The sequence below is a fragment of the Solanum pennellii genome, chromosome 5, assembly GCF_001406875.1.
Source record: "Solanum pennellii chromosome 5, SPENNV200".
NCBI classification, from domain to species: domain Eukaryota; kingdom Viridiplantae; phylum Streptophyta; class Magnoliopsida; order Solanales; family Solanaceae; genus Solanum; species Solanum pennellii.
The window spans coordinates 7,281,894-7,289,611 of record NC_028641.1 but is presented as its reverse complement, the minus strand read 5'-3'; the positions used below and the strand labels follow the sequence as shown (position 1 = coordinate 7,289,611).

General features: G+C 30.6%; 1 long non-coding RNA gene across 1 annotated transcript; it reads right to left on the bottom strand.

The window, feature by feature from the left end:
• Positions 1–4,072: 4,072 nt before the first annotated feature.
• Positions 4,073–5,445, bottom strand: LOC114077233. Its single transcript, XR_003578276.1, has 3 exons — positions 5,286–5,445; positions 4,930–5,109; positions 4,073–4,552 (listed from the first exon to the last, which is right to left on the bottom strand). It is a non-coding gene; the product is annotated as an uncharacterized LOC114077233 (long non-coding RNA).
• Between the last annotated feature and the right edge of the window lie 2,273 nt (positions 5,446–7,718).

Genomic DNA, 7,718 nt, shown 5'->3' with positions numbered 1-7,718 from the left:
TCTCTTTTATTTTTCTCTTTTGAGTATAAACAGCTTGATTATTATTAATTTACAGATCTAGGTGTTCGACATTTGTGAAATCTTGGTGATTTGTAACATGTGATATGTGTCAATTATTTGTATCCACATGCATATGAGTTAAATTTTGCTTGGGAATTAAGGCTGTCCAATTTTGTTTCAAAAAATTTATACGTTTGTTATTTTTTCATTTCGTGTTTGGAGTCTGCATTGCAATTTTAACTAAATTTGAATTGTATACTGTATGATTTATTTGGAAGTAACGCTTCCAACAAGATTTTCTCCTTTATATCGAAGGCTCAAACCTGAGACTTTTAATTAAGGATTGAGGAGTCTCACTAATACACCACTGACTCATGTTGGTGACATTGTTATTATTGCCAAACAAGCATGATACATAATGTGGGAGTTTAGTTTTGTTGACAGACATATTCATAGTATTTTGCTTGGGTTTACCAAAAATGTAGTAACTGCAAATATACCCCAGATCGATAGGATATGTCAGATTTTGTAAAATGGTACAAAAAATTTTAGCATAAAATCCAAAGCTGCCCCTTCTTAAGGCTACACTAATTAAAATGATTCATGTTAGCAACTGGAGATGTAGGGTTGCATTGATATAACAAGATTGCATGCTTGTTTTTGAAATTATTCTTTCATTTTGGTGGACAATTACTGTATATCTCCCATCCTTGTTTTAAGTTATTGGAATTGGAACCCACTTGATTAGTTGATTTCCACTAGAACAGGAAATTACGCGGATAAACAAATTAGTTATAGTGTAAATTCACAATTTCTTTTTAGCTATAAATTACGTGCGTCTCTTTCCTCTCTCCTCTCTTATACATATATTAATATAAATTATATGTGTATATGTATACAATTATATCCCAAATATATCAATAAATTATCCTCTCTTCACTCTCCGCTCTCTCTTGCTTGTCTTTCTCCTCCCTCTCCCCATCTCACTCGCTAGATATACAAATATAATATATATATATATATATGTCAGTTACATAATATAATTATCTGACAGATATACATATACAATTCGATAAATATACAAATACAATTCACCTCTTTGTCTTCTCTCGCTCGCCTATCTCTTCCATCTCCCAATCTCACTCGCCTCTCTCCTCCCTCTAACATGTAGATACTAATCGTAATTATCAAACTATAGAGATAGAGCCTAATTAAACTATTTGTAGTGGATATTTATAAAATTTCTCCTAGCTAGATCCATCAATATGGACTAGGTATGTCGACTGACTCATTCCAATGTGTGATTATTTGTAGAATTGAACTAAAATTATTAATTTAACAAATTTTATGTTTAAGAACATTCTCTTGTACGGTTGTACTCAAAATATTTGCATAACAAAATCATGTACTCCTATTATTATCTTGTAAATATTTATATATATTAAATATTTTAAAATTTACATTTAAATTAAAAAATCGTTAAAAAATATATTTCCTTAAAAAATGATTCGGCCCATCGTGGGCCACATATAATAATGAATTGGGCTTGATATTTTTTGAAGGAAAAATTACGTTACTTACCTAACATTTGATAGTTAATTATGCTTTAAATTAAGTTATGAATAACAATTATTGTTTAAGACGTTAAGTCAGGCTCCAATTTTATCATTTTTTATTTTATCAAAACATGTAGAATCCTTTTTCTCCTTTTATACGAATCTACACACTATCTCACTTTAGCATACCCACTTAATTTGCTCCTTAAATCTTTCAATACCCCCATAAAATAACTGAATCGAATCAAAACTCAAATTTTAAAATTTTTGAATCAATCATCCTAATAGTGCAAAATCAATTTCAAGTAATATTTATTCACAATTACATAAATCAATTTACTAAAAAAATGTAAGTGAAATACCTTTGCGTTTGAACAAGAATAACAGCGACAATGAAAATTTGTATATGACGTATTCATTTTTTCAAAAACAAATAATTGAAATCTGAATGTACACACATTAACTATGTAATCATTAATTGTTAATGTAATACTGAAAAGTTGAGAATTTCAATACATAATTAAAGGGACTCAATTACCTTATTTAATTCATTATAATTTTAATTGTATCACTGTATAATTAAAAAAAAAAAAAACTAATTGTGGAAGATGATTATTGTGCAACGGACCAAGAAGAAGCACAAGACTTAAAGTTATAGCCGTATTTTTGTTTTTTCTTTTCTTTACAATTGGTATATGACATAATTAATGAGTTATAATGTTAGCCGATTGTATTTATTAAATAATTACTAACTACCATATGTATAAGTAATCAATTATGCTATTTCTAGTTATATTCATACATGACTAAATATTGTATAGTTATACAACTATAACTATATATTTGTATAATGAAGGCCTGTTATTGGTATATTTTGTGTACAATCTATATAATATAGAGCTTAAATCGTCATATATACAAATTGATATATATAAATGAAAATTATTCAACTATATATATTTGTTGACTTAAAATATATAACGACTTATATACAAAATATATAATATGCTTAGACACACAAACAAACTTAATTTGAAATTCGATATCAATTATATACATGTACAAATGATTTTCAAGCGAATTAACTACTTCATATGGAATGTTAATACACTTAAAACTATTTTAAACTTATAAACAACTATATAATTCAAATGAATATTTGTAGTCAATAACATAACAATGTAAATTAAACACACATTAACCAAGTAATATATGAAGTACATATAAATTGAATGTAGACAGAAAAATATACAACGTGTAACGGATACATTGTTATATATCACACAACAAAAAATCAATGAATTGTGTTCTAATTCAGAAGAAATCTCGACACAATGAGCACTCTGTGGCTGTCGAGAATGAAAAGTCTTATTTGGTAACGTATGCAATTGAACTAAATGATCTTTAATTAAGGTTTTTTTTTACTTACCACATAATTAGTTGTATATAATTTTAAACATGATATTGTATATGGAAACTTTCACATATAGCCATTTAGAAATAGTCTAATTACTCTCCATATCTATAGTTTGATAATATTACAATTCGTAGTTACATGTTATATGGAGGAGAGAGGCGAGCGAGACTGGGAGAGAGAGGAGAGAGAAGAGAGAGAGGGAGAAAGAGTGGGAGAAAGGTGAATTGTACATGTATATCGGTCAGATAATTGTATATTATACATATGTATTTGTATATATGGCAAGCGAGAGTGGGAAAGGGAGGAGAGAGGCGAGCGAGAGAGGCACAGAGTGGGAGAGAGGTGAATTGCGTATGTATATAATTGTATATTATACATATACATTTGTATATAGGGGAAGCGAGAGAGGAGAGAGAGTGGGAAAGAGGTGAATTGTAAATGTACATCGGTTAAATAATTGTATATTATATGTATATATTTGTATATTCTGGCAAATTATACATATACAAATGTGACTAATTATACAAACTCGAAGTCAGCCTACATAATTAATGTATAATGTTAGTCACGAGTGATAATTATAGCAAAACTATAGATATGATGAGTAATTAAATAGTATAAGTTTGATTTGTTGCGTAATTTTTCCTATTATATATTTATTTTATGAAAGGGCAAAATAAACAAATCTGATTCACTAGCTAATTAAACTATTACTATGATGCATAAATAGACAAACTGTGATTAATGAAGCCTAATACTTAGAAGGAAGGATTTAAACAAAAGGAGAGGCCGGCAATATTGGTTATAAAAAAAATCAAAACAAGGAATGTAGACATAATATCGTAAACCACAAGAAAAATAAGTATGATACAGCAAAACCTCGAGGGAGAGTTATGAAATTATCTCAATTCTATAAGATATAAGATTGGAATATTTACATAATTGTCTATTACAATTAAATTATTCATCCGATCATATTCATTAAAGTATCTTTACTTGATATTCTGAACCAAAAACAAAATTACCTCCAACAACTCAAATCGAAACCATGCCAAAAACATGATATTAGGCCCCAAATTCAAATATGAAATCATTGTACTAAAGAGCAAAGCCAAATTGACTTCAAATTCTACATACTTAAATAAACACTAATAACATATCTCGATACAAGCGTCCTTTTCTATAATTTCCCAAAATTTCCCTTTTAACATCCACAGACCACAAAAGGGAAAAATTCTCAGTACATTTATATGCATACTCCAAGCCACCTTTCATCATAAGAACTCAAGTCTCTATGAGTGAAAACACAAAGCAAATAGATCAACTTAATTATAATTAATTAATAACAAATAGAAAGCAACGTTACATACATAAATTAAAATACAAGATTTCAACATAAATGACATAATCCAATTTTTATTGTAACACCATAGAACTATAGAATTAATTAAGCACCATTGCTAGCTAGTCGTATAAGCATTTGGATTAGCCTTATTAGGATTTGATTCAATACTTTTAGTCCTCTGGAGATTTGGATTAGTCATCGTCGGAGCACGATGAAGCCTACATCTGAATGAGCCTGTATCATCATAAAAACGAGTTTAAATTATATATATTGACAATATAAAAAATTATTGCTAAATCAAAAAAAATTACCAACACTAACTTTGTATAATACGTACAATGATGAACCTAACTTTTGGACAAAACTCTTTTGCTTATATTAAATATAAAAATTCATACAAATATATTAAGTAAACACTCATAATTTTGTTTGGAATTTTCAGATTAAAAGTGATTGACCACCCATTGTAACATTGATAATAGTAAAGTAATTTGTTTGCACAAGTAAAATTATATTGAGAATGTTGAAAAAAAATATCATTACATTGTTAGTGTATATAACTGAACTTTGATTATTATTTTATCGAAGATTAATAAAAAAAAAAAAGGAACCTGAATGAGTCGTCGGAGAACAAAGACAACTGTTCTTGGACATACTTCCTTGCCTTGCTAATCCTCCCGTCGTTACATTTTCTGATGGTGGCGATATATTTTCCGGCTCCGTCGATGAATTAATCTCCACCTTCATATCCTTAGTTGTAATTGCTCCACCTTCCATATTCCCTCTTCTAACTGAAAAAAAAAAATTACAAGTAAATTCACTAAAATGAGTACTAGCTAGTACAAAATTAATAGGAGGTGGAGAATATTTTGCTCTCTCTATGATTAGTATCTTTTTTTTTAAAAAAAAGATGAAATTTTTTTCAAATCTCATAATTTACGATGAAAGGCCTTGATTTTGAACTTACTTGATCTTGGATGTGTAAGAAGTTGTTTTTTTTTAGCAATATTATTGGGGTATGGCTTTTTAAATAAAGATAAGAACTTTGGGAAAAGGGAAGTGATAGTCCAACAGGATTCATGAGGATTATCTTTTCGATTTTTATGTCTAAGTTTATATTGGAATTTTTATTAAATTTGAATCGCGTATTGTATGATTTATTTAGGAATGACATCTTTGATAAAAAAATTTATATTCAAAATTCAAAACTTATAATTAAGAGTGAAACAATTCTATCACTTTTATGGTAACCATTACTAATTTCATAAGGATATTTGGTTGTGGGTGAAACCAAAAGGATAAGGAAAAAAGAAAAAGAAAAGTGATGGGATTGCACTATTGTAGTAATTAAAGCAAAGATAGGTATAGTCATATATATTTATTTTTATTTTATTATATAACATAAATAATATAATACAACTTTCATCTTTAATTCAAATATCTTTAGTCTTTTTCTTTCTTTGGTGTCACGAGAGATATAATCAACTCCATAAAATGTCCCATCTGCATCCAAAATTTAAATCACTTTATGGTCATCACTCAACCACTCCAAATATCCTAAATCAATACAAAGAAAACTTTAATCTATTTCCTACTCTTTTTTAGAATATTTTATATTAGTATAGTATGATATTTGGGCATAACTCAATCTCTTCTTCAAATCTATATAAGGAGACCACCAATTTATTCTTCAATTAATGTAGCACTTACCCACAAGAGCGTGGATCAAGAGTCCAAACATGGATGAACCTGACTCTGATATCATGTAAATATATGACATATAAATCTAAATCAACCTCAGAAACTAACTGTTGGCAAACATAATTCACACTCATCAATTAGCTGCAGAAAGAAAGAAATGAAAAAGAGCATGTGAGCAGCACACTGTATCAGCACGTGAGGGAATAAAATTAGTTAGGTTGTTAGAATAATTCTACAACATTTAGACAAGTGTACAGCTGAGATTTTTCTGTATTTTTCTTTTTGCTTATTTTCCTGCACAGAATACTTGTATATATAGATTGAAGATAATGATCAATAGATTATCAGAAAAATTCAACAAACGTCTCCTCCATTTCGTACATGGTATTAGAGCAGTAAGCTCGATCCATTTCACATTCACTTATCATCTACAATGGGAGATTCTTCATCACCCTCCAACAATTCTGGAACCAGTGTATCACCTGCAGCATCTGCTATGGATTCCAGTCACCCCTATTATCTTCACCTCTCTGATTCTCCTGGAATGAACCTCATAAGCGTTGTGCTTGATGGACGAGGTTTTCGCGGGTGGAGGAGATCGATCTTGATAGCTCTTTCAGCTAAAAGGAAGCTAGGGTTCATCAATGACACTTGTCAAGCACCAACTTCCAATACTTCTGATTCTTCTCAATGGAATTGTTGTAATGATATGGTAACCTCTTGTTTACTCAACTCATTGTCCAAAGGGATTGGAGGTAGTGTTATCTATTCCAACACTGCTAAGGAGCTTTGGGATAGCCTCGAACAAAGGTTTGGTAAGTCTAATGGTACCAAACTTTTTCACCTTCAAAAGGAACTTAATGGATTAGTGCAAGATAATTCTGATATATCAGGTTATTGATGCGACGATACTCACCTCAGCCTCTCTGGCGGCATTAGTTTTTCACTAAATTGAAACGTTTATGGGATGAGTTGGACTCTTTAAATGCAGATATTACTTGTTCTTGTGTCTGCGTTTGTAATGGAAAATCCAAAATCTCTAAGTCTTTACAGGATCAAAGACTTATTCAGTTCCTAATGGGTCTAAATGACACCTATGGTCAAGCCAGAGGTACCATTCTAATGATGAATCCACTTCCAGGCATGGACTTTGCATATTCTCTGTTATTGCAGGATGAGAATCAGAGGGAGATCTATCAATATACTCAAACTGCTCCAGACTCTTCTTCCTTCACGGCAGGAAATCATAATCACAGTTCTGGTTCTTCAAATCTTAGAAATGGAAATGGTAATCACAATTTCAGAAATGGGTATGGTGGTCAGAGGTCTAGTGCTACCCTCCGAAAGTTGGTTTTCCTTCTAAAAAATCTGGCATCAGTACACAAAGAACCAAAGGTAAGAAAAGCAAGTACGACCCAAATGTTACCTGTACATATTGCTTTAGAACTGGACGTGTCATAGATAATTGCCATAGATTGCATGGGTATCCTGAGGATTTCGAGTTCACTAAAGGGAAAAACTCTATGATCAAAGGGACTGCAGCTTTTGCAGGAGAGGACAACCCTTATCAGTCTTCTAAGGAAGGAGGGACGACTAACTTGCAGCACTTTACTAAGGAACAGTTGGCACAAATCAGTCAAATGGTGAAGGAAATGCAGATGTCTCAATTAGTGCCTTCAACAGAGATAAATGCAAATGG